Consider the following 18,435-nt stretch of genomic DNA (forward strand, 5'->3'; position numbering starts at 1 on the left):
ATACAGCAGGTCGCCAAAGCCAACAACATAATGGAAAAAAGCCTATGGCACCTGGTATTCCCAGGCGGTCTCCCATCCAGGTACTAACCAGGCCCCACCCTGCTTAGCATCCGAGATCAGACGAGATCGAGTTCATTCAGGGTGATGTGGCCGTAGTCGATCTTTCACCCTACTTACAACTCTCTTGACAAAAGCCAAGGTGGTCACCTCGGGCAATCGAGAGGAAAAATACAGCAGGTCGCCAATGCCGACAACATAATGGAAAAAAACCTACGGCACCTGGTATTCCCAGGCGGTCTCCCATCCAGGTACATTACCAGGCCCGACCCTGCTTAGCATCCGAGATCAGACGAGATCGATTGCATTCAGGGTGATGTGGCCATAGGCAATCTTGTGCCCTACTTACAACTCTCTTGACAAAAGCCAAGGTGGTCACCTCGGGCAATCGAGAGGAAAAATACAGCAGGTCGCCAAAGCCAACAACATAATGGAAAGAAGCCTACGGCACCTGGTATTCCCAGGCGGTCTCCTATCCAGGTACTAACCAGGCCCGACCCTGTTTAGCATCCGAGATAAAAGGAGATCGAGCACATTCAGGGTGATGTGGCCGTAGGCGATCTTACACCCTACTTACAACTCTCTTGACAAAAGCCAAGGTGGATACCTCGGGCAATCGAGAGGAAAAATACAGCAGGTTGCCAAAGCCAACAACATAATGGAAAAAAGCCTACGGCACCTGGTATTCCCAGGCGGTCTCCCATCCAGGTACCAACCAGGCCCGACCCTGCTTAGCATCCGAGATCAGACGAGATCGAGTGCATTCAGGGTGATGTGGCTGTAGGCGATCTTACACCCTACTTACAACTCTCTTGACAAAAGCCAAGGTGGTCACCTCGGGCAATCGAGAGGAAAAATACAGCAGGTCGCCAAAGCCAACAACATAATGGAAAAAAGCCTACGGCACCTGGTATTCCCAGGCGGTCTCCCATCCAGGTACTAACCAGGCCCAACCCTGCTTAGCATCTGAGATCAGACGAGATCGAGCGCATTCAGGGTGATGTGGCCATAGGCGACCTTGCACCCTACTTACAACTTTCTTGACAAAAGCCAAGGTGGTCACCTCGGGCAATCGAGAGGAAAAATACAGCAGGTCGCCAAAGCCAACAACATAATGGAAAAAAGCCTACGGCACCTGGTATTCCCAGGCAGTCTCCCACCCAGGTACTAACCAGGCACGACCCTGCTTAGCATCCGAGATCAGACGAGATCGAGCGCATTCAGGGTGATGTGGCCGTAGGCGATCTCGCACCCTACTTACAACTCTCTTGACAAAAGCCAAGGTGGTCACCTCGGGCAATCGAGAGGAAAAATACAGCAGGTCGCCAAAGCCAACAACATAATGGAAAAAAGCCTACGGCACCTGGTATTCCCAGGCGGTCTCCCATCCAGGTACTAACCAGGCGCGACCCTACTTAGCATCTGAGATCAAACGAGATTGAGCGCATTCAGGGTGATGTGGCCGTAGGCGATCTTGCACCCTACTTACAACTCTCTTGACAAAAGCCAAGGTGGTCACCTCGGGCAATCGAGAGGAAAAATACAGCAGGTCGCCAAAGCCAACAACATAATGGAAAAAAGCCTACGGCACCTGGTATTCCCAGGCGGTCTCCCATCCAGGTACTAACCAGACCCGACCCTGCGTAGCATCCGAGATCAGACGAGATCTAGCGCATTCAGGGTGATGTGGCTGTAGGCGATCTTGCACCCTACTTACAACTCTCTTGACAAAAGCCAAGGTGGTCACCTCGGGCAATAGAGAGGAAAAAAATACAGCAGGTCGCCAAAGCCAACAACATAATGGTAAAAAGCATACGGCACCTGGTATTCCCAGGCGGTCTCCCATCCAGGTACTAACCAGGCCCGACCCTGCTTAGCATCCGAGATCAGACAAGATCGAGCGCATTCAGGGTGATGTGGCCATAGGCAATCTTGCACCCTACTTACAACTCTCTTGACAAAAGCCAAGGTGGTCACCTCGGGCAATCGAGAGGAAAAATACAGCAGGTCGCCAAAGCCAACAACATAATGGAAAAAAGCCTACGGCACCTGGTATTCCCAGGCGGTCTCCCACCCAGCTACTAACCAGGCACGACACTGCTTAGCATCCGAGATCAGACAAGATCGAGCACATTCAGGGTGATGTGGCCGTAGGCGATCTTGCACCCTACTTACAACTCTCTTGACAAAAGCCAAGGTGGTCACCTCGGGCAATCGAGAGGAAAAATACAGCAGGTCGCCAAAGCCAACAACATAATGGAAAAAAGCCTACGGCACCTGGTATTCCCAGGCGGTCTCCCATCCAGGTACTAACCAGGCGCGACCCTGCTTAGCATCTGAGATCAAACGAGATTGAGCGCATTCAGGGTGATGCGGCCGTAAGCGATCTTGCACCCTACTTACAACTCTCTTGACAAAAGCCAAGGTGGTCACCTCGGGCAATCGAGAGGAAAAATACAGCAGGTCGCCAAAGCCAATAACATAATGGAAAAAAGCCTATGGCACCTGGTATTCCCAGGCGGTCTCCCATCCAGGTACTAACCAGACCCGACCCTGCGTAGCATCCGAGATCAGACGAGATCGAGCGCATTCAGGGTGATGTGGCCGTAGGCGATCTTGCACCCTACTTACAACTCTCTTGACAAAAGCCAAGGTGGTCACCTCGGGCAATCGAGAGGAAAAATACAGCAGGTCGCCAAAGCCAACAACATAATGGAAAAAAGCCTACGGCACCTGGTATTCCCAGGCGGTCTCCCATCCAGGTACTAACCAGGCGCGACCCTGCTTAGCATCTGAGATCAAACGAGATTGAGCGCATTCAGGGTGATGCGGCCGTAAGCGATCTTGCACCCTACTTACAACTCTCTTGACAAAAGCCAAGGTGGTCACCTCGGGCAATCGAGAGGAAAAAAATACAGCAGGTCGCCAAAGCCAACAACATAATGGAAAAAAGCATACGGCACCTGGTATTCCCAGGCGGTCTCCCATCCAGGTACTAACCAGGCCCGACCCTGCTTAGCATCCGAGATCAGACGAGATCGAGCGCATTCAGGGTGATGTGGCCGTAGGCAATCTTTGCACCCTACTTAAGACTCTCTTGACAAAAGCCAAGGTGGTCACCTCGTTCAATCGAGAGGAAAAATACAGCAGGTCGCCAAAGCCAACAACATAATGGAAAAAAGCCTACGGCACCTGGTATTCCCAGGCGGTCTCCCATCCAGGTACTAACCAGACCCGACCCTGCGTAGCATCCGAGATCAGACGAGATCAAGCGCATTCAGGGGGATGTTGCTGTAGGCAATCTTGCAGCCTACTTACAACTCTCTTGACAAAAGCCAAGGTGGTCACCTCGGGCAATCGAGAGGAAAAATACAGCAGGTCGCCAAAGCCAACAACATAATGGAAAAAAGCCTACGGCACCTGGTATTCTCAGGCGGTCTCCCATCCAGGTATTAACCAGGCCTGACCCTGCTTAGCATCCGAGATCAGACGAGATCGAGCGCATTCAGGGTGATGTGGCCGTAGGCGATCTTACACCCTAATTACAACTCTCTTGACAAAAGCCAAGGTGGTCACCTCGGGCAATAGAGAGGAAAAATACAGCAGGTCGCCAAAGCCAACAACATAATGGAAAAAAGCCTACGGCACCTGGTATACCCAGGCGGTCTCCCATCCAGGTACTAACCAGGCCCGACCCTGCTTAGCATCCGAAATCAGACGAGATCGAGCGCATTCAGGGTGATGTGGCCGTAGGCGATCTCGCACCCTACTTACAACTCTCTTGACAAAAGCCAAGGTGGTCACCTCAGGCAATAGAGAGGAAAAATACAGCAGGTCGCCAAAGCCAACAACATAATGGAAAAAAGCATACGGCACCTGGTATTCCCAGGCGGTCTCCCATCCAGGTACTAACCAGGCGCGACCCTGCTTAGCATCTGAGATCAAACGAGATTGAGCGCATTCAGGGTGATGTGGCCGTAGGCGATCTTGCACCCTACTTACAACTCTCTTGACAAAAGCCAAGGTGGTCACCTCGGGCAATCGAGAGGAAAAATACAGCAGGTCGCCAAAGCCAACAACATAATGGAAAAAAGCCTACGGCACCTGATATTCCCAGGCGGTCTCCCACCCAGGTACTAACCAGGCACGACCCTGCTTAGCATCCGAGATCAGACGAGATCGAGCACATTCAGGGTGATGTGGCTGTAGGCGATCTTGCACCCTACTTACAACTCTCTTGACAAAAGCCAAGGTGGTCACCTCGGGCAATAGAGAGGAAAAATACAGCAGGTCGCCAAAGCCAACAACATAATGGAAAAAAGCATACGGCACCTGGTATTCCCAGGCGGTCTCCCATCCAGGTACTAACCAGGCGCGACCCTGCTTAGCATCTGAGATCAAACGAGATTGAGCGCATTCAGGGTGATGTGGCCGTAGGCGATCTTGCACCCTACTTACAACTCTCTTGACAAAAGCCAAGGTGGTCACCTCGGGCAATCGAGAGGAAAAATACAGCAGGTCGCCAAAGCCAACAACATAATGGAAAAAAGCCTACAGCACCTGGTATTCCCAGGCGGTCTCCCATCCAGGTACTAACCAGACCCGACCCTGCGTAGCATCCGAGATCAGACGAGATCGAGCGCATTCAGGGTGATGTGGCTGTAGGCGATCTTGCACCCTACTTACAACTCTCTTGACAAAAGCCAAGGTGGTCACCTCGGGCAATCGAGAGGAAAAATACAGCAGGTCGCCAAAACCAACAACATAATGGAAAAAAGCCTACGGCACCTGGTATTCCCAGGCGGTCTCCCACCCAGGTACTAACCAGGCACGACCCTGCTTAGCATCCGAGATCAGACGAGATCGAGCACATTCAGGGTGATGTGGCTGTAAGCAATCTTGCATCCTACTTACAACTCTCTTGACAAAAGCCAAGGTGGTCACCTCGGGCAATCGAGAGGAAAAATACAGCAGGTCGCCAAAGCCAACAACATAATGGAAAAAAGCCTACGGCACCTGGTATTCCCAGGCGGTCTCCCACCCAGGTACTAACCAGGCACGACCCTGCTTAGCATCCGAAATCAGACGAGATCGAGTGCATTCAGGGTGATGTGGCTGTAGGCGATCTTGCACCCTACTTACAACTCTATTGACAAAAGCCAAGGTGGTCACCTCGGGCAATCGAGAGGAAAAAAATACAGCAGGTCGCCAAAGCCAACAACATAATGGAAAAAAGCATACGGCACCTGGTATTCCCAGGCGGTCTCCCATCCAGGTACTAACCAGGCCCGACCCTGCTTAGCATCCGAGATCAGACGAGATCGAGCGCATTCAGGGTGATGTGGCCGTAGGCAATCTTTGCACCCTACTTACAACTCTCTTGACAAAAGCCAAGGTGGTCACCTCGGGCAATCGAAAGGAAAAATACAGCAGGTCGCCAAAGCCAACAACATAATGGAAAAAAGCCTACAGCACCTGGTATTCCCAGGCGGTCTCTCATCCAGGTACTAACCTGGCTCGACCCTGCTTAGCATCCAAGATAAGACAAGATCGAGCGCATTAAGGTAATGTCGCCGTAGGCAATCTTGCACCCTACTTACAACTCTCTTGACAAAAGCCAAGGTGGTCACCTCGGGCAATCGAGAGGAAAAATACAGCAGGTCGCCAAAGCCAACAACATAATGGAAAAAGGCCTACGGCACCTGGTATTCCCAGGCGGTCTCAGATCCAGGTATTAACCAGACCCGACCCTGTGTAGCATCCGAGATCAGACGAGATCAAGCGCATTCAGGGTGATGTGGCTGTAGGCGATCTTGCACCCTACTTACAACTCTCTTGACAAAAGCCAAGGTGGTCACCTCGGGCAATCGAGAGGAAAAATACAGCAGGTCGCCAAAGCCAACAACATAATGGAAAAAAGCCTACGGCACCTGGTATTCCCAGGCGGTCTCCCATCCAGGTACTAACCAGGCCCGACCCTGCTTAGCATCCGAGATCAGACGAGATCGAGTGCAATCAGTGTGATGTGGCCGTAGGCGATCTTGCACCCTACTTACAACTCTCTTGACAAAAGCCAAGGTGGTCACCTCGGGCAATCGAGAGGAAAAATACAGCAGGTCGCCAAAGCCAACAACATAATGGAAAAAAGCCTACGGCACCTGCTATTCCCAGGCGGTCTCCCATCCAGGTACTAACCAGGCCCGACCCTGCTTAGCATCCGAGATCAGACGAGATCGAGTGCGTTCAGGGTGATGTGGCTGTAGGCGATCTTGCACCCTACTTACAACTCTCTTGACAAAAGCCAAGGTGGTCACCTCTTGCAATAAAGAGGAAAAATACCGCAGGTCGCCAAAGCCAACAACATAATGGAAAAAAGCCTACGGCACCTGGTATTCCCAGGCGGTCTCCCACCCAGGTACTAACCAGGCACGACCCTGCTTAGCATCCGAGATCAGACGAGATCGAGCACATTCAGGGTGATGTGGCTGTAAGCAATCTTGCATCCTACTTACAACTCTCTTGACAAAAGCCAAGGTGGTCACCTCGGGCAACCGAGAGGAAAAATACAGCAGGTCGCCAAAGCCAACAACATAATGGAAAAAAGCCTACGGCACCTGGTATTCCCAGGCGGTCTCCCACCCAGGTACTAACCAGGCACGACCCTGCTTAGCATCCGAAATCAGACGACATCGAGCGCATTCAGGGTGATGTGACCGTAGGCGATCTTGCACCCTACTTACAACTCTCTTGACAAAAGCCAAGGTGGTCACCTCGGGCAATCGAGAGGAAAAATACAGCAGGTCGCCAAAGCCAACAACATAATGGAAAAAAGCCTACGGCACCTGGTATTCCCAGGCGGTCTCCCATCCAGGTACTAACCAGACCCGACCCTGCGTAGCATCCGAGATCAGACGAGATCGAGAGCATTCAGGGTGATGTGGCTGTAGGCGATCTTGCACCCTACTTACAACTCTATTGACAAAAGCCAAGGTGGTCACCTCGGGCAATCGAGAGGAAAAAAATACAGCAGGTCGCCAAAGCCAACAACATAATGGAAAAAAGCATACGGCACCTGGTATTCCCAGGCGGTCTCCCATCCAGGTACTAACCAGGCCCGACCCTGCTTAGCATCCGAGATCAGACGAGATCGAGCGCATTCAGGGTGATGTGGCCGTAGGCAATCTTTGCACCCTACTTACAACTCTCTTGACAAAAGCCAAGGTGGTCACCTCGGGCAATCGAAAGGAAAAATACAGCAGGTCGCCAAAGCCAACAACATAATGGAAAAAAGCCTACAGCACCTGGTATTCCCAGGCGGTCTCTCATCCAGGTACTAACCTGGCTCGACCCTGCTTAGCATCCAAGATAAGACAAGATCGAGCGCATTAAGGTAATGTCGCCGTAGGCAATCTTGCACCCTACTTACAACTCTCTTGACAAAAGCCAAGGTGGTCACCTCGGGCAATCGAGAGGAAAAATACAGCAGGTCGCCAAAGCCAACAACATAATGGAAAAAAGCCTACGGCACCTGGTATTCCCAGGCGGTCTCAGATCCAGGTATTAACCAGACCCGACCCTGTGTAGCATCCGAGATCAGACGAGATCAAGCGCATTCAGGGTGATGTGGCTGTAGGCGATCTTGCACCCTACTTACAACTCTCTTGACAAAAGCCAAGGTGGTCACCTCGGGCAATCGAGAGGAAAAATACAGCAGGTCGCCAAAGCCAACAACATAATGGAAAAAAGCCTACGGCACCTGGTATTCCCAGGCGGTCTCCCATCCAGGTACTAACCAGGCCCGACCCTGCTTAGCATCCGAGATCAGACGAGATCGAGTGCAATCAGTGTGATGTGGCCGTAGGCGATCTTGCACCCTACTTACAACTCTCTTGACAAAAGCCAAGGTGGTCACCTCGGGCAATAGAGAGGAAAAATACAGCAGGTCGCCAAAGCCAACAACATAATGGAAAAAAGCCTACGGCACCTGCTATTCCCAGGCGGTCTCCCATCCAGGTACTAACCAGGCCCGACCCTGCTTAGCATCCGAGATCAGACGAGATCGAGTGCGTTCAGGGTGATGTGGCTGTAGGCGATCTTGCACCCTACTTACAACTCTCTTGACAAAAGCCAAGGTGGTCACCTCTTGCAATAAAGAGGAAAAATACCGCAGGTCGCCAAAGCCAACAACATAATGGAAAAAAGCCTACGGCACCTGGTATTCCTAGGCGGTCTCCCATCCAGGTACTAACCAGGCGCGACCCTGCTTAGCATCTGAGATCAAACGAGATTGAGCGCATTCAGGGTGATGTGGCCGTAGGCGATCTTGCACCCTACTTACAACTCTCTTGACAAAAGCCAAGGTGGTCACCTCGGGCAATCGAGAGGAAAAATACAGCAGGTCGCCAAAGCCAACAACATAATGGAAAAAAGCCTACGGCACCTGGTATTCCCAGGCGGTCTCCCATCCAGGTACTAACCAGACCCGACCCTGCGTAGCATCCGAGATCAGACGAGATCGAGCGCATTCAGGGTGATGTGGCTGTAGGCGATCTTGCACCCTACTTACAACTCTCTTGACAAAAGCCAAGGTGGTCACCTCGGGCAATCGAGAGGAAAAAAATACAGCAGGTCGCCAAAGCCAACAACATAATGGAAAAAAGCATACGGCACCTGGTATTCCCAGGTGGTCTCCCATCCAGGTACTAACCAGGCCAGACCCTGCTTAGCATCTGAGATCAAACGAGATTGAGCGCATTCAGGGTGATGTGGCCGTAGGCGATCTTGCACCCTACTTACAACTCTCTTGACAAAAGCCAAGGTGGTCACCTCGGGCAATAGAGAGGAAAAATACAGCAGGTCGCCAAAGCCAACAACATGATGGAAAAAAGCCTACGGCACCTGGTATTCCCAGGCGGTCTCCCATCCAGGTACTAACCAGGCCCGACCCTGCTTAGCATCCGAGATCAGACGAGATTGAGCGCATTCAGGGTGACGTGGCCATAGGTGATCTTGGACCCTACTTACAACTCTCTTGACAAAAGCCAAGGTGGTAACCTCGGGCAATCGAGAGGAAAAATACAGCAGGTCGCCAAAGCCAACAACATAATGGAAAAAAGACTATGGCACCTGGTATTCCCAGGCGGTCTCCCATCCAGGTACTAACCAGGCCCGACCCTGCTTGGCATCCGAGATCAGACAAGATTGAGAGCATTCAGGGTGATGTGGCCGTAGGCGATCTTGCACTCTACTTACAACTCTCTTGACAAAAGCCAAGGTGGTCACCTCGGGCAATCGAGATGAAAAATACAGCAGGTCGCCAAAGCCAACAACATAATGGAAAAAAGCCTACGGCACCTGGTATTCCCAGGCGGTCTCCCACCCAGGTACTAACCAGGCACGACCCTGCTTAGCATACGAGATCAGACGAGATCGAGCGCATTCAGGGGGATGTGGCCGTAGGCGATCTTGCACCCTACTTACAACTCTCTTGACAAAAGCCAAGGTGGTCACCTCGGGCAATCGAGAGGAAAAATACAGCAGGTCGCCAAAGCCAACAACATAATGGAAAAAAGCCTACGGCACCTGGTATTCCCAGGCGGTCTCCCATCCAGGTACTAACCAGGCCCGACCCTGCGTAGCATCCGAGATCAGACGAGATCGAGCGCATTCAGGGTGATGTGGCTGTTGGCGATCTTGCACCCTACTTACAACTCTCTTGATAAAAGCCAAGGTGGTCACCGCGGGCAATCGAGAGGAAAAAAATACAGCAGGTCGCCAAAGCCAACAACATAATGGAAAAAAGCCTACGGCACCTGGTATTCCCAGGCGGTCTCCCATCCAGGTACTAACCAGGCCCGACCCTGCTTAGCATCCGAGATCAGACGAGATCGAGCGCATTCAGGGTGATGTGGCCGTAGGCAATCTTGCACCCTACTTACAACTCTCTTGACAAAAGCCAAGGTGGTCACCTCGGGCAATCGAGAGGAAAAATACTGCAGGTCGCCAAAGCCAACAACATAATGGAAAAAAGCCTACGGCACCTGGTATTCCCAGGCGGTCTCCCATCCAGGTACTAACCAGGCCCGACCCTGCTTAGCATCCGAGATCAGACGAGATCGAGCGCATTCAGGGTGATGTGGCCGTAGGGGATCTTGCACCCTACTTACAACTCTCTTGACAAAAGCCAAGGTGGTCACCTCGGGCAACCGAGAGGAAAAATACAGCAGGTCGCCAAAGCCAACAACATAATGGAAAAAAGCCTACGGCACCTGGTATTCCCAGGATGTCTCCCATCCAGGTACCAACCAGGCCCGACCCTGCTTAGCATCCGAGATCAGACGAGATCGAGTGCAATCAGTGTGATGTGGCCGTAGGCGATCTTGCACCCTACTTACAACTCTCTTGACAAAAGCCAAGGTGGTCACCTCGGGCAATAGAGAGGAAAAATACAGCAGGTCGCCAAAGCCAACAACATAATGGAAAAAAGCCTACGGCACCTGTTATTCCCAGGCGGTCTCCCATCCAGGTACTAACCAGGCCCGACCCTGCTTAGCATCCGAGATCAGACGAGATCGAGTGCGTTCAGGGTGATGTGGCTGTAGGCGATCTTGCACCCTACTTACAACTCTCTTGACAAAAGCCAAGGTGGTCACCTCTTGCAATAAAGAGGAAAAATACCGCAGGTCGCCAAAGCCAACAACATAATGGAAAAAAGCCTACGGCACCTGGTATTCCTAGGCGGTCTCCCATCCAGGTACTAACCAGGCGCGACCCTGCTTAGCATCTGAGATCAAACGAGATTGAGCGCATTCAGGGTGATGTGGCCGTAGGCGATCTTGCACCCTACTTACAACTCTCTTGACAAAAGCCAAGGTGGTCACCTCGGGCAATCGAGAGGAAAAATACAGCAGGTCGCCAAAGCCAACAACATAATGGAAAAAAGCCTACGGCACCTGGTATTCCCAGGCGGTCTCCCATCCAGGTACTAACCAGGCCCGACCCTGCTTAGCATCCGAGATCAGACGAGATCGAGTGCATTCAGGGTGATGTGGCCATAGGCGATCTTGCACCCTACTTACAACTCTCTTGACAAAAGCCAAGGTGGTCACCTCGGGCAATAGAGAGGAAAAATACAGCAGGTCGCCAAAGCCAACAACATGATGGAAAAAAGCCTACGGCACCTGGTATTCCCAGGCGGTCTCCCATCCAGGTACTAACCAGGCCCGACCCTGCTTAGCATCCGAGATCAGACGAGATTGAGCGCATTCAGGGTGACGTGGCCATAGGCGATCTTGGACCCTACTTACAACTCTCTTGACAAAAGCCAAGGTGGTAACCTCGGGCAATCGAGAGGAAAAATACAGCAGGTCGCCAAAGCCAACAACATAATGGAAAAAAGACTATGGCACCTGGTATTCCCAGGCGGTCTCCCATCCAGGTACTAACCAGGCCCGACCCTGCTTGGCATCCGAGATCAGACAAGATTGAGAGCATTCAGGGTGATGTGGCCGTAGGCGATCTTGCACACTACTTACAACTCTCTTGACAAAAGCCAAGGTGGTCACCTCGGACAATCGAGATGAAAAATACAGCAGGTCGCCAAAGCCAACAACATAATGGAAAAAAGCCTACGGCACCTGGTATTCCCAGGCGGTCTCCCACCCAGGTACTAACCAGGCACGACCCTGCTTAGCATACGAGATCAGACGAGATCGAGCGCATTCAGGGGGATGTGGCCGTAGGCGATCTTGCACCCTACTTACAACTCTCTTGACAAAAGCCAAGGTGGTCACCTCGGGCAATCGAGAGGAAAAATACAGCAGGTCGCCAAAGCCAACAACATAATGGAAAAAAGCCTACGGCACCTGGTATTCCCAGGCGGTCTCCCATCCAGGTACTAACCAGGCCCGACCCTGCGTAGCATCCGAGATCAGACGAGATCGAGCGCATTCAGGGTGATGTGGCTGTTGGCGATCTTGCACCCTACTTACAACTCTCTTGATAAAAGCCAAGGTGGTCACCGCGGGCAATCGAGAGGAAAAAAATACAGCAGGTCGCCAAAGCCAACAACATAATGGAAAAAAGCCTACGGCACCTGGTATTCCCAGGCGGTCTCCCACCCAGGTACTAACCAGGCACGACCCTGCTTAGCATACGAGATCAGACGAGATCGAGCGCATTCAGGGGGATGTGGCCGTAGGCGATCTTGCACCCTACTTACAACTCTCTTGACAAAAGCCAAGGTGGTCACCTCGGGCAATCGAGAGGAAAAATACAGCAGGTCGCCAAAGCCAACAACATAATGGAAAAAAGCCTACGGCACCTGGTATTCCCAGGCGGTCTCCCATCCAGGTACTAACCAGGCCCGACCCTGCTTAGCATCCGAGATCAGACGAGATCGAGCGCATTCAGGGTGATGTGGCTGTTGGCGATCTTGCACCCTACTTACAACTCTCTTGATAAAAGCCAAGGTGGTCACCGCGGGCAATCGAGAGGAAAAAAATACAGCAGGTCGCCAAAGCCAACAACATAATGGAAAAAAGCCTACGGCACCTGGTATTCCCAGGCGGTCTCCCATCCAGGTACTAACCAGGCCCGACCCTGCTTAGCATCCGAGATCAGAAGAGATCGAGCGCATTCAGGGTGATGTGGCCGTAGGCAATCTTGCACCCTACTTACAACTCTTTTGACAAAAGCCAAGGTGGTCACCTCGGGCAATCGAGAGGAAAAATACTGCAGGTCGCCAAAGCCAACAACATAATGGAAAAAAGCCTACGGCACCTGGTATTCCCAGGCGGTCTCCCATCCAGGTACTAACCAGGCCCGACCCTGCTTAGCATCCGAGATCAGACGAGATCGAGCGCATTCAGGGTGATGTGGCCGTAGGGGATCTTGCACCCTACTTACAACTCTCTTGACAAAAGCCAAGGTGGTCACCTCGGGCAATCGAGAGGAAAAATACAGCAGGTCGCCAAAGCCAACAACATAATGGAAAAAAGCCTACGGCACCTGGTATTCCCAGGATGTCTCCCATCCAGGTACCAACCAGGCCCGACCCTGCTTAGCATCCGAGATCAGACGAGATCGAGTGCAATCAGTGTGATGTGGCCGTAGGCGATCTTGCACCCTACTTACAACTCTCTTGACAAAAGCCAAGGTGGTCACCTCGGGCAATATAGAGGAAAAATACAGCAGGTCGCCAAAGCCAACAACATAATGGAAAAAAGCCTACGGCACCTGTTATTCCCAGGCGGTCTCCCATCCAGGTACTAACCAGGCCCGACCCTGCTTAGCATCCGAGATCAGACGAGATCGAGTGCGTTCAGGGTGATGTGGCTGTAGGCGATCTTGCACCCTACTTACAACTCTCTTGACAAAAGCCAAGGTGGTCACCTCTTGCAATAAAGAGGAAAAATACCGCAGGTCGCCAAAGCCAACAACATAATGGAAAAAAGCCTACGGCACCTGGTATTCCTAGGCGGTCTCCCATCCAGGTACTAACCAGGCGCGACCCTGCTTAGCATCTGAGATCAAACGAGATTGAGCGCATTCAGGGTGATGTGGCCGTAGGCGATCTTGCACCCTACTTACAACTCTCTTGACAAAAGCCAAGGTGGTCACCTCGGGCAATCGAGAGGAAAAATACAGCAGGTCGCCAAAGCCAACAACATAATGGAAAAAAGCCTACGGCACCTGGTATTCCCAGGCGGTCTCCCATCCAGGTACTAACCAGGCCCGACCCTGCTTAGCATCCGAGATCAGACGAGATCGAGTGCATTCAGGGTGATGTGGCCATAGGCGATCTTGCACCCTACTTACAACTCTCTTGACAAAAGCCAAGGTGGTCACCTCGGGCAATAGAGAGGAAAAATACAGCAGGTCGCCAAAGCCAACAACATGATGGAAAAAAGCCTACGGCACCTGGTATTCCCAGGCGGTCTCCCATCCAGGTACTAACCAGGCCCGACCCTGCTTAGCATCCGAGATCAGACGAGATTGAGCGCATTCAGGGTGACGTGGCCATAGGCGATCTTGGACCCTACTTACAACTCTCTTGACAAAAGCCAAGGTGGTAACCTCGGGCAATCGAGAGGAAAAATACAGCAGGTCGCCAAAGCCAACAACATAATGGAAAAAAGACTATGGCACCTGGTATTCCCAGGCGGTCTCCCATCCAGGTACTAACCAGGCCCGACCCTGCTTGGCATCCGAGATCAGACAAGATTGAGAGCATTCAGGGTGATGTGGCCGTAGGCGATCTTGCACACTACTTACAACTCTCTTGACAAAAGCCAAGGTGGTCACCTCGGACAATCGAGATGAAAAATACAGCAGGTCGCCAAAGCCAACAACATAATGGAAAAAAGCCTACGGCACCTGGTATTCCCAGGCGGTCTCCCACCCAGGTACTAACCAGGCACGACCCTGCTTAGCATACGAGATCAGACGAGATCGAGCGCATTCAGGGGGATGTGGCCGTAGGCGATCTTGCACCCTACTTACAACTCTCTTGACAAAAGCCAAGGTGGTCACCTCGGGCAATCGAGAGGAAAAATACAGCAGGTCGCCAAAGCCAACAACATAATGGAAAAAAGCCTACGGCACCTGGTATTCCCAGGCGGTCTCCCATCCAGGTACTAACCAGGCCCGACCCTGCGTAGCATCCGAGATCAGACGAGATCGAGCGCATTCAGGGTGATGTGGCTGTTGGCGATCTTGCACCCTACTTACAACTCTCTTGATAAAAGCCAAGGTGGTCACCGCGGGCAATCGAGAGGAAAAAAATACAGCAGGTCGCCAAAGCCAACAACATAATGGAAAAAAGCCTACGGCACCTGGTATTCCCAGGCGGTCTCCCATCCAGGTACTAACCAGGCCCGACCCTGCTTAGCATCCGAGATCAGACGAGATCGAGCGCATTCAGGGTGATGTGGCCGTAGGGGATCTTGCACCCTACTTACAACTCTCTTGACAAAAGCCAAGGTGGTCACCTCGGGCAATCGAGAGGAAAAATACAGCAGGTCGCCAAAGCCAACAACATAATGGAAAAAAGCCTACGGCACCTGGTATTCCCAGGCGGTCTCCCATCCAGGTACTAACCAGGCCCGACCCTGCTTAGCATCCGAGATCAGACGAGATCGAGTGCAATCAGTGTGATGTGGCCGTAGGCGATCTTGCACCCTACTTACAACTCTCTTGACAAAAGCCAAGGTGGTCACCTCGGGCAATAGAGAGGAAAAATACAGCAGGTCGCCAAAGCCAACAACATAATGGAAAAAAGCCTACGGCACCTGTTATTCCCAGGCGGTCTCCCATCCAGGTACTAACCAGGCCCGACCCTGCTTAGCATCCGAGATCAGACGAGATCGAGTGCGTTCAGGGTGATGTGGCTGTAGGCGATCTTGCACCCTACTTACAACTCTCTTGACAAAAGCCAAGGTGGTCACCTCTTGCAATAAAGAGGAAAAATACCGCAGGTCGCCAAAGCCAACAACATAATGGAAAAAAGCCTACGGCACCTGGTATTCCTAGGCGGTCTCCCATCCAGGTACTAACCAGGCGTGACCCTGCTTAGCATCTGAGATCAAACGAGATTGAGCGCATTCAGGGTGATGTGGCCGTAGGCGATCTTGCACCCTACTTACAACTCTCTTGACAAAAGCCAAGGTGGTCACCTCGGGCAATCGAGAGGAAAAATACAGCAGGTCGCCAAAGCCAACAACATAATGGAAAAAAGCCTACGGCACCTGGTATTCCCAGGCGGTCTCCCATCCAGGTACTAACCAGGCCCGACCCTGCTTAGCATCCGAGATCAGACGAGATCGAGTGCATTCAGGGTGATGTGGCCATAGGCGATCTTGCACCCTACTTACAACTCTCTTGACAAAACCCAAGGTGGTCACCTCGGGCAATAGAGAGGAAAAATACAGCAGGTCGCCAAAGCCAACAACATGATGGAAAAAAGCCTACGGCACCTGGTATTCCCAGGCGGTCTCCCATCCAGGTACTAACCAGGCCCGACCCTGCTTAGCATCCGAGATCAGACGAGATTGAGCGCATTCAGGGTGACGTGGCCATAGGCGATCTTGGACCCTACTTACAACTCTCTTGACAAAAGCCAAGGTGGTAACCTCGGGCAATCGAGAGGAAAAATACAGCAGGTCGCCAAAGCCAACAACATAATGGAAAAAAGACTATGGCACCTGGTATTCCCAGGCGGTCTCCCATCCAGGTACTAACCAGGCCCGACCCTGCTTGGCATCCGAGATCAGACAAGATTGAGAGCATTCAGGGTGATGTGGCCGTAGGCGATCTTGCACACTACTTACAACTCTCTTGACAAAAGCCAAGGTGGTCACCTCGGACAATCGAGATGAAAAATACAGCAGGTCGCCAAAGCCAACAACATAATGGAAAAAAGCCTACGGCACCTGGTATTCCCAGGCGGTCTCCCACCCAGGTACTAACCAGGCACGACCCTGCTTAGCATACGAGATCAGACGAGATCGAGCGCATTCAGGGGGATGTGGCCGTAGGCGATCTTGCACCCTACTTACAACTCTCTTGACAAAAGCCAAGGTGGTCACCTCGGGCAATCGAGAGGAAAAATACAGCAGGTCGCCAAAGCCAACAACATAATGGAAAAAAGCCTACGGCACCTGGTATTCCCAGGCGGTCTCCCATCCAGGTACTAACCAGGCCCGACCCTGCGTAGCATCCGAGATCAGACGAGATCGAGCGCATTCAGGGTGATGTGGCTGTTGGCGATCTTGCACCCTACTTACAACTCTCTTAATAAAAGCCAAGGTGGTCACCGCGGGCAATCAAGAGGAAAAAAATACAGCAGGTCGCCAAAGCCAACAACATAATGGAAAAAAGCCTACGGCACCTGGTATTCCCAGGCGGTCTCCCATCCAGGTACTAACCAGGCCCGACCCTGCTTAGCATCCGAGATCAGACGAGATTGAGCGCATTCAGGGTGATGTGGCCGTAGGGGATCTTGCATCCTACTTACAACTCTCTTGACAAAAGCCAAGGTGGTCACCTCGGGCAATCGAGAGGAAAAATACAGCAGGTCGCCAAAGCCAACAACATAATGGAAAAAAGCCTACGGCACCTGGTATTCCCAGGCGGTCTCCCATCCAGGTACTAACCAGGCCCGACCCTGCTTAGCATCCGAGATCAGACGAGATCGAGTGCAATCAGTGTGATGTGGCCGTAGGCGATCTTGCACCCTACTTACAACTCTCTTGACAAAAGCCAAGGTGGTCACCTCGGGCAATAGAGAGGAAAAATACAGCAGGTCGCCAAAGCCAACAACATAATGGAAAAAAGCCTACGGCACCTGTTATTCCCAGGCGGTCTCCCATCCAGGTACTAACCAGGCCCGACCCTGCTTAGCAGCCGAGATCAGACGAGATCGAGTGCGTTCAGGGTGATGTGGCTGTAGGCGATCTTGCACCCTACTTACAACTCTCTTGACAAAAGCCAAGGTGGTCACCTCTTGCAATAAAGAGGAAAAATACCGCAGGTCGCCAAAGCCAACAACATAATGGAAAAAAGCCTACGGCACCTGGTATTCCTAGGCGGTCTCCCATCCAGGTACTAACCAGGCGCGACCCTGCTTAGCATCTGAGATCAAACGAGATTGAGCGCATTCAGGGTGATGTGGCCGTAGGCGATCTTGCACCCTACTTACAACTCTCTTGACAAAAGCCAAGGTGGTCACCTCGGGCAATCGAGAGGAAAAATACAGCAGGTCGCCAAAGCCAACAACATAATGGAAAAAAGCCTACGGCACCTGGTATTCCCAGGCGGTCTCCCATCCAGGTACTAACCAGGCCCGACCCTGCTTAGCATCCGAGATCAGACGAGATCGAGTGCAATCAGTGTGATGTGGCCGTAGGCGATCTTGCACCCTACTTACAACTCTCTTGACAAAAGCCAAGGTGGTCACCTCGGGCAATAGAGAGGAAAAATACAGCAGGTCGCCAAAGCCAACAACATAATGGAAAAAAGCCTACGGCACCTGTTATTCCCAGGCGGTCTCCCATCCAGGTACTAACCAGGCCCGACCCTGCTTAGCATCCGAGATCAGACGAGATCGAGTGCGTTCAGGGTGATGTGGCTGTAGGCGATCTTGCACCCTACTTACAACTCTCTTGACAAAAGCCAAGGTGGTCACCTCTTGCAATAAAGAGGAAAAATACCGCAGGTCGCCAAAGCCAACAACATAATGGAAAAAAGCCTACGGCACCTGGTATTCCTAGGCGGTCTCCCATCCAGGTACTAACCAGGCGCGACCCTGCTTAGCATCTGAGATCAAACGAGATTGAGCGCATTCAGGGTGATGTGGCCGTAGGCGATCTTGCACCCTAC

At 52.0% G+C, this 18,435-nt stretch overlaps 40 non-coding genes and 37 pseudogenes across 40 annotated transcripts; all 77 read right to left on the minus strand.

The window, feature by feature from the left end:
• Positions 1 to 39: 39 nt before the first annotated feature.
• Positions 40 to 158, minus strand: LOC143943533 (5S ribosomal RNA; annotated as a pseudogene).
• Positions 159 to 267: 109 nt separating this feature from the next.
• Positions 268 to 387, minus strand: LOC143944339 (5S ribosomal RNA; annotated as a pseudogene).
• Positions 388 to 496: 109 nt separating this feature from the next.
• LOC143947258 (5S ribosomal RNA) lies at positions 497 to 615 on the minus strand (annotated as a pseudogene).
• A 109-nt stretch (positions 616 to 724) lies between these two features.
• Positions 725 to 843, minus strand: LOC143952169 (5S ribosomal RNA). Its single transcript, XR_013267371.1, has one exon. It is a non-coding gene; the product is annotated as a 5S ribosomal RNA (ribosomal RNA).
• Positions 844 to 952: 109 nt separating this feature from the next.
• On the minus strand, positions 953 to 1,071 carry LOC143951796 (5S ribosomal RNA). The gene has a single exon (XR_013267034.1). It is a non-coding gene; the product is annotated as a 5S ribosomal RNA (ribosomal RNA).
• A 109-nt stretch (positions 1,072 to 1,180) lies between these two features.
• LOC143952048 (5S ribosomal RNA) lies at positions 1,181 to 1,299 on the minus strand. Its single transcript, XR_013267262.1, has one exon. It is a non-coding gene; the product is annotated as a 5S ribosomal RNA (ribosomal RNA).
• Positions 1,300 to 1,408: 109 nt separating this feature from the next.
• Positions 1,409 to 1,527, minus strand: LOC143946347 (5S ribosomal RNA; annotated as a pseudogene).
• Positions 1,528 to 1,636: 109 nt separating this feature from the next.
• LOC143946828 (5S ribosomal RNA) lies at positions 1,637 to 1,755 on the minus strand (annotated as a pseudogene).
• A 111-nt stretch (positions 1,756 to 1,866) lies between these two features.
• Positions 1,867 to 1,985, minus strand: LOC143954256 (5S ribosomal RNA). The gene has a single exon (XR_013269264.1). It is a non-coding gene; the product is annotated as a 5S ribosomal RNA (ribosomal RNA).
• Positions 1,986 to 2,094: 109 nt separating this feature from the next.
• On the minus strand, positions 2,095 to 2,213 carry LOC143946337 (5S ribosomal RNA; annotated as a pseudogene).
• A 109-nt stretch (positions 2,214 to 2,322) lies between these two features.
• LOC143947110 (5S ribosomal RNA) lies at positions 2,323 to 2,441 on the minus strand (annotated as a pseudogene).
• Positions 2,442 to 2,550: 109 nt separating this feature from the next.
• On the minus strand, positions 2,551 to 2,669 carry LOC143944690 (5S ribosomal RNA; annotated as a pseudogene).
• A 109-nt stretch (positions 2,670 to 2,778) lies between these two features.
• On the minus strand, positions 2,779 to 2,897 carry LOC143947111 (5S ribosomal RNA; annotated as a pseudogene).
• Positions 2,898 to 3,008: 111 nt separating this feature from the next.
• Positions 3,009 to 3,127, minus strand: LOC143950665 (5S ribosomal RNA). Its single transcript, XR_013266011.1, has one exon. It is a non-coding gene; the product is annotated as a 5S ribosomal RNA (ribosomal RNA).
• A 110-nt stretch (positions 3,128 to 3,237) lies between these two features.
• On the minus strand, positions 3,238 to 3,356 carry LOC143947558 (5S ribosomal RNA; annotated as a pseudogene).
• Positions 3,357 to 3,465: 109 nt separating this feature from the next.
• On the minus strand, positions 3,466 to 3,584 carry LOC143944320 (5S ribosomal RNA; annotated as a pseudogene).
• A 109-nt stretch (positions 3,585 to 3,693) lies between these two features.
• Positions 3,694 to 3,812, minus strand: LOC143953665 (5S ribosomal RNA). Its single transcript, XR_013268725.1, has one exon. It is a non-coding gene; the product is annotated as a 5S ribosomal RNA (ribosomal RNA).
• A 109-nt stretch (positions 3,813 to 3,921) lies between these two features.
• LOC143946494 (5S ribosomal RNA) lies at positions 3,922 to 4,040 on the minus strand (annotated as a pseudogene).
• A 109-nt stretch (positions 4,041 to 4,149) lies between these two features.
• LOC143943779 (5S ribosomal RNA) lies at positions 4,150 to 4,268 on the minus strand (annotated as a pseudogene).
• A 109-nt stretch (positions 4,269 to 4,377) lies between these two features.
• LOC143946496 (5S ribosomal RNA) lies at positions 4,378 to 4,496 on the minus strand (annotated as a pseudogene).
• A 109-nt stretch (positions 4,497 to 4,605) lies between these two features.
• Positions 4,606 to 4,724, minus strand: LOC143954754 (5S ribosomal RNA). Its single transcript, XR_013269713.1, has one exon. It is a non-coding gene; the product is annotated as a 5S ribosomal RNA (ribosomal RNA).
• A 109-nt stretch (positions 4,725 to 4,833) lies between these two features.
• Positions 4,834 to 4,952, minus strand: LOC143943768 (5S ribosomal RNA; annotated as a pseudogene).
• A 109-nt stretch (positions 4,953 to 5,061) lies between these two features.
• On the minus strand, positions 5,062 to 5,180 carry LOC143954154 (5S ribosomal RNA). The gene has a single exon (XR_013269171.1). It is a non-coding gene; the product is annotated as a 5S ribosomal RNA (ribosomal RNA).
• A 111-nt stretch (positions 5,181 to 5,291) lies between these two features.
• On the minus strand, positions 5,292 to 5,410 carry LOC143950666 (5S ribosomal RNA). Its single transcript, XR_013266012.1, has one exon. It is a non-coding gene; the product is annotated as a 5S ribosomal RNA (ribosomal RNA).
• A 565-nt stretch (positions 5,411 to 5,975) lies between these two features.
• LOC143950865 (5S ribosomal RNA) lies at positions 5,976 to 6,094 on the minus strand. The gene has a single exon (XR_013266192.1). It is a non-coding gene; the product is annotated as a 5S ribosomal RNA (ribosomal RNA).
• Positions 6,095 to 6,203: 109 nt separating this feature from the next.
• Positions 6,204 to 6,322, minus strand: LOC143952855 (5S ribosomal RNA). The gene has a single exon (XR_013267991.1). It is a non-coding gene; the product is annotated as a 5S ribosomal RNA (ribosomal RNA).
• A 109-nt stretch (positions 6,323 to 6,431) lies between these two features.
• Positions 6,432 to 6,550, minus strand: LOC143943769 (5S ribosomal RNA; annotated as a pseudogene).
• Positions 6,551 to 6,659: 109 nt separating this feature from the next.
• On the minus strand, positions 6,660 to 6,778 carry LOC143945644 (5S ribosomal RNA; annotated as a pseudogene).
• Positions 6,779 to 6,887: 109 nt separating this feature from the next.
• Positions 6,888 to 7,006, minus strand: LOC143945004 (5S ribosomal RNA; annotated as a pseudogene).
• A 111-nt stretch (positions 7,007 to 7,117) lies between these two features.
• LOC143950667 (5S ribosomal RNA) lies at positions 7,118 to 7,236 on the minus strand. The gene has a single exon (XR_013266013.1). It is a non-coding gene; the product is annotated as a 5S ribosomal RNA (ribosomal RNA).
• Positions 7,237 to 7,801: 565 nt separating this feature from the next.
• Positions 7,802 to 7,920, minus strand: LOC143950866 (5S ribosomal RNA). The gene has a single exon (XR_013266193.1). It is a non-coding gene; the product is annotated as a 5S ribosomal RNA (ribosomal RNA).
• Positions 7,921 to 8,029: 109 nt separating this feature from the next.
• On the minus strand, positions 8,030 to 8,148 carry LOC143952856 (5S ribosomal RNA). Its single transcript, XR_013267992.1, has one exon. It is a non-coding gene; the product is annotated as a 5S ribosomal RNA (ribosomal RNA).
• A 109-nt stretch (positions 8,149 to 8,257) lies between these two features.
• On the minus strand, positions 8,258 to 8,376 carry LOC143946246 (5S ribosomal RNA; annotated as a pseudogene).
• Positions 8,377 to 8,485: 109 nt separating this feature from the next.
• Positions 8,486 to 8,604, minus strand: LOC143944951 (5S ribosomal RNA; annotated as a pseudogene).
• Positions 8,605 to 8,715: 111 nt separating this feature from the next.
• LOC143947453 (5S ribosomal RNA) lies at positions 8,716 to 8,834 on the minus strand (annotated as a pseudogene).
• A 109-nt stretch (positions 8,835 to 8,943) lies between these two features.
• On the minus strand, positions 8,944 to 9,062 carry LOC143944610 (5S ribosomal RNA; annotated as a pseudogene).
• Positions 9,063 to 9,171: 109 nt separating this feature from the next.
• On the minus strand, positions 9,172 to 9,290 carry LOC143947125 (5S ribosomal RNA; annotated as a pseudogene).
• A 109-nt stretch (positions 9,291 to 9,399) lies between these two features.
• LOC143952325 (5S ribosomal RNA) lies at positions 9,400 to 9,518 on the minus strand. Its single transcript, XR_013267512.1, has one exon. It is a non-coding gene; the product is annotated as a 5S ribosomal RNA (ribosomal RNA).
• A 109-nt stretch (positions 9,519 to 9,627) lies between these two features.
• LOC143944591 (5S ribosomal RNA) lies at positions 9,628 to 9,746 on the minus strand (annotated as a pseudogene).
• A 111-nt stretch (positions 9,747 to 9,857) lies between these two features.
• Positions 9,858 to 9,976, minus strand: LOC143951499 (5S ribosomal RNA). Its single transcript, XR_013266766.1, has one exon. It is a non-coding gene; the product is annotated as a 5S ribosomal RNA (ribosomal RNA).
• A 109-nt stretch (positions 9,977 to 10,085) lies between these two features.
• Positions 10,086 to 10,204, minus strand: LOC143951085 (5S ribosomal RNA). The gene has a single exon (XR_013266390.1). It is a non-coding gene; the product is annotated as a 5S ribosomal RNA (ribosomal RNA).
• A 109-nt stretch (positions 10,205 to 10,313) lies between these two features.
• LOC143944768 (5S ribosomal RNA) lies at positions 10,314 to 10,432 on the minus strand (annotated as a pseudogene).
• A 109-nt stretch (positions 10,433 to 10,541) lies between these two features.
• LOC143952303 (5S ribosomal RNA) lies at positions 10,542 to 10,660 on the minus strand. Its single transcript, XR_013267493.1, has one exon. It is a non-coding gene; the product is annotated as a 5S ribosomal RNA (ribosomal RNA).
• Positions 10,661 to 10,769: 109 nt separating this feature from the next.
• Positions 10,770 to 10,888, minus strand: LOC143946247 (5S ribosomal RNA; annotated as a pseudogene).
• Positions 10,889 to 10,997: 109 nt separating this feature from the next.
• Positions 10,998 to 11,116, minus strand: LOC143951133 (5S ribosomal RNA). Its single transcript, XR_013266433.1, has one exon. It is a non-coding gene; the product is annotated as a 5S ribosomal RNA (ribosomal RNA).
• Positions 11,117 to 11,225: 109 nt separating this feature from the next.
• LOC143954647 (5S ribosomal RNA) lies at positions 11,226 to 11,344 on the minus strand. Its single transcript, XR_013269619.1, has one exon. It is a non-coding gene; the product is annotated as a 5S ribosomal RNA (ribosomal RNA).
• A 109-nt stretch (positions 11,345 to 11,453) lies between these two features.
• On the minus strand, positions 11,454 to 11,572 carry LOC143947126 (5S ribosomal RNA; annotated as a pseudogene).
• A 109-nt stretch (positions 11,573 to 11,681) lies between these two features.
• Positions 11,682 to 11,800, minus strand: LOC143952326 (5S ribosomal RNA). The gene has a single exon (XR_013267513.1). It is a non-coding gene; the product is annotated as a 5S ribosomal RNA (ribosomal RNA).
• Positions 11,801 to 11,909: 109 nt separating this feature from the next.
• On the minus strand, positions 11,910 to 12,028 carry LOC143944592 (5S ribosomal RNA; annotated as a pseudogene).
• A 111-nt stretch (positions 12,029 to 12,139) lies between these two features.
• On the minus strand, positions 12,140 to 12,258 carry LOC143952327 (5S ribosomal RNA). The gene has a single exon (XR_013267514.1). It is a non-coding gene; the product is annotated as a 5S ribosomal RNA (ribosomal RNA).
• Positions 12,259 to 12,367: 109 nt separating this feature from the next.
• On the minus strand, positions 12,368 to 12,486 carry LOC143953134 (5S ribosomal RNA). The gene has a single exon (XR_013268244.1). It is a non-coding gene; the product is annotated as a 5S ribosomal RNA (ribosomal RNA).
• A 111-nt stretch (positions 12,487 to 12,597) lies between these two features.
• On the minus strand, positions 12,598 to 12,716 carry LOC143946815 (5S ribosomal RNA). Its single transcript, XR_013265246.1, has one exon. It is a non-coding gene; the product is annotated as a 5S ribosomal RNA (ribosomal RNA).
• Positions 12,717 to 12,825: 109 nt separating this feature from the next.
• On the minus strand, positions 12,826 to 12,944 carry LOC143951087 (5S ribosomal RNA). Its single transcript, XR_013266391.1, has one exon. It is a non-coding gene; the product is annotated as a 5S ribosomal RNA (ribosomal RNA).
• Positions 12,945 to 13,053: 109 nt separating this feature from the next.
• On the minus strand, positions 13,054 to 13,172 carry LOC143944769 (5S ribosomal RNA; annotated as a pseudogene).
• Positions 13,173 to 13,281: 109 nt separating this feature from the next.
• LOC143952304 (5S ribosomal RNA) lies at positions 13,282 to 13,400 on the minus strand. The gene has a single exon (XR_013267494.1). It is a non-coding gene; the product is annotated as a 5S ribosomal RNA (ribosomal RNA).
• Positions 13,401 to 13,509: 109 nt separating this feature from the next.
• LOC143946248 (5S ribosomal RNA) lies at positions 13,510 to 13,628 on the minus strand (annotated as a pseudogene).
• Positions 13,629 to 13,737: 109 nt separating this feature from the next.
• On the minus strand, positions 13,738 to 13,856 carry LOC143951145 (5S ribosomal RNA). Its single transcript, XR_013266444.1, has one exon. It is a non-coding gene; the product is annotated as a 5S ribosomal RNA (ribosomal RNA).
• A 109-nt stretch (positions 13,857 to 13,965) lies between these two features.
• On the minus strand, positions 13,966 to 14,084 carry LOC143954648 (5S ribosomal RNA). The gene has a single exon (XR_013269620.1). It is a non-coding gene; the product is annotated as a 5S ribosomal RNA (ribosomal RNA).
• A 109-nt stretch (positions 14,085 to 14,193) lies between these two features.
• On the minus strand, positions 14,194 to 14,312 carry LOC143947128 (5S ribosomal RNA; annotated as a pseudogene).
• A 109-nt stretch (positions 14,313 to 14,421) lies between these two features.
• On the minus strand, positions 14,422 to 14,540 carry LOC143952328 (5S ribosomal RNA). The gene has a single exon (XR_013267515.1). It is a non-coding gene; the product is annotated as a 5S ribosomal RNA (ribosomal RNA).
• A 109-nt stretch (positions 14,541 to 14,649) lies between these two features.
• Positions 14,650 to 14,768, minus strand: LOC143944593 (5S ribosomal RNA; annotated as a pseudogene).
• A 111-nt stretch (positions 14,769 to 14,879) lies between these two features.
• LOC143951088 (5S ribosomal RNA) lies at positions 14,880 to 14,998 on the minus strand. The gene has a single exon (XR_013266392.1). It is a non-coding gene; the product is annotated as a 5S ribosomal RNA (ribosomal RNA).
• A 109-nt stretch (positions 14,999 to 15,107) lies between these two features.
• On the minus strand, positions 15,108 to 15,226 carry LOC143950867 (5S ribosomal RNA). The gene has a single exon (XR_013266194.1). It is a non-coding gene; the product is annotated as a 5S ribosomal RNA (ribosomal RNA).
• A 109-nt stretch (positions 15,227 to 15,335) lies between these two features.
• On the minus strand, positions 15,336 to 15,454 carry LOC143952305 (5S ribosomal RNA). Its single transcript, XR_013267495.1, has one exon. It is a non-coding gene; the product is annotated as a 5S ribosomal RNA (ribosomal RNA).
• Positions 15,455 to 15,563: 109 nt separating this feature from the next.
• On the minus strand, positions 15,564 to 15,682 carry LOC143947776 (5S ribosomal RNA; annotated as a pseudogene).
• Positions 15,683 to 15,791: 109 nt separating this feature from the next.
• Positions 15,792 to 15,910, minus strand: LOC143951157 (5S ribosomal RNA). The gene has a single exon (XR_013266455.1). It is a non-coding gene; the product is annotated as a 5S ribosomal RNA (ribosomal RNA).
• Positions 15,911 to 16,019: 109 nt separating this feature from the next.
• On the minus strand, positions 16,020 to 16,138 carry LOC143954649 (5S ribosomal RNA). The gene has a single exon (XR_013269621.1). It is a non-coding gene; the product is annotated as a 5S ribosomal RNA (ribosomal RNA).
• A 109-nt stretch (positions 16,139 to 16,247) lies between these two features.
• LOC143947129 (5S ribosomal RNA) lies at positions 16,248 to 16,366 on the minus strand (annotated as a pseudogene).
• A 109-nt stretch (positions 16,367 to 16,475) lies between these two features.
• Positions 16,476 to 16,594, minus strand: LOC143952329 (5S ribosomal RNA). The gene has a single exon (XR_013267516.1). It is a non-coding gene; the product is annotated as a 5S ribosomal RNA (ribosomal RNA).
• Positions 16,595 to 16,703: 109 nt separating this feature from the next.
• On the minus strand, positions 16,704 to 16,822 carry LOC143944594 (5S ribosomal RNA; annotated as a pseudogene).
• Positions 16,823 to 16,933: 111 nt separating this feature from the next.
• LOC143954593 (5S ribosomal RNA) lies at positions 16,934 to 17,052 on the minus strand. The gene has a single exon (XR_013269570.1). It is a non-coding gene; the product is annotated as a 5S ribosomal RNA (ribosomal RNA).
• A 109-nt stretch (positions 17,053 to 17,161) lies between these two features.
• Positions 17,162 to 17,280, minus strand: LOC143950868 (5S ribosomal RNA). The gene has a single exon (XR_013266195.1). It is a non-coding gene; the product is annotated as a 5S ribosomal RNA (ribosomal RNA).
• A 109-nt stretch (positions 17,281 to 17,389) lies between these two features.
• Positions 17,390 to 17,508, minus strand: LOC143953422 (5S ribosomal RNA). Its single transcript, XR_013268506.1, has one exon. It is a non-coding gene; the product is annotated as a 5S ribosomal RNA (ribosomal RNA).
• Positions 17,509 to 17,617: 109 nt separating this feature from the next.
• On the minus strand, positions 17,618 to 17,736 carry LOC143946249 (5S ribosomal RNA; annotated as a pseudogene).
• Positions 17,737 to 17,845: 109 nt separating this feature from the next.
• On the minus strand, positions 17,846 to 17,964 carry LOC143950869 (5S ribosomal RNA). The gene has a single exon (XR_013266196.1). It is a non-coding gene; the product is annotated as a 5S ribosomal RNA (ribosomal RNA).
• A 109-nt stretch (positions 17,965 to 18,073) lies between these two features.
• LOC143952306 (5S ribosomal RNA) lies at positions 18,074 to 18,192 on the minus strand. Its single transcript, XR_013267496.1, has one exon. It is a non-coding gene; the product is annotated as a 5S ribosomal RNA (ribosomal RNA).
• A 109-nt stretch (positions 18,193 to 18,301) lies between these two features.
• On the minus strand, positions 18,302 to 18,420 carry LOC143946251 (5S ribosomal RNA; annotated as a pseudogene).
• Positions 18,421 to 18,435: the final 15 nt, after the last annotated feature.

This window comes from Lithobates pipiens, unplaced genomic scaffold (genome assembly GCF_037356315.1).
Source record: "Lithobates pipiens isolate NorthernLeopardFrog02 unplaced genomic scaffold, aLitPip1_a1.2 Scaffold_30, whole genome shotgun sequence".
Classification (NCBI taxonomy): Eukaryota; Metazoa; Chordata; class Amphibia; order Anura; family Ranidae; genus Lithobates; species Lithobates pipiens.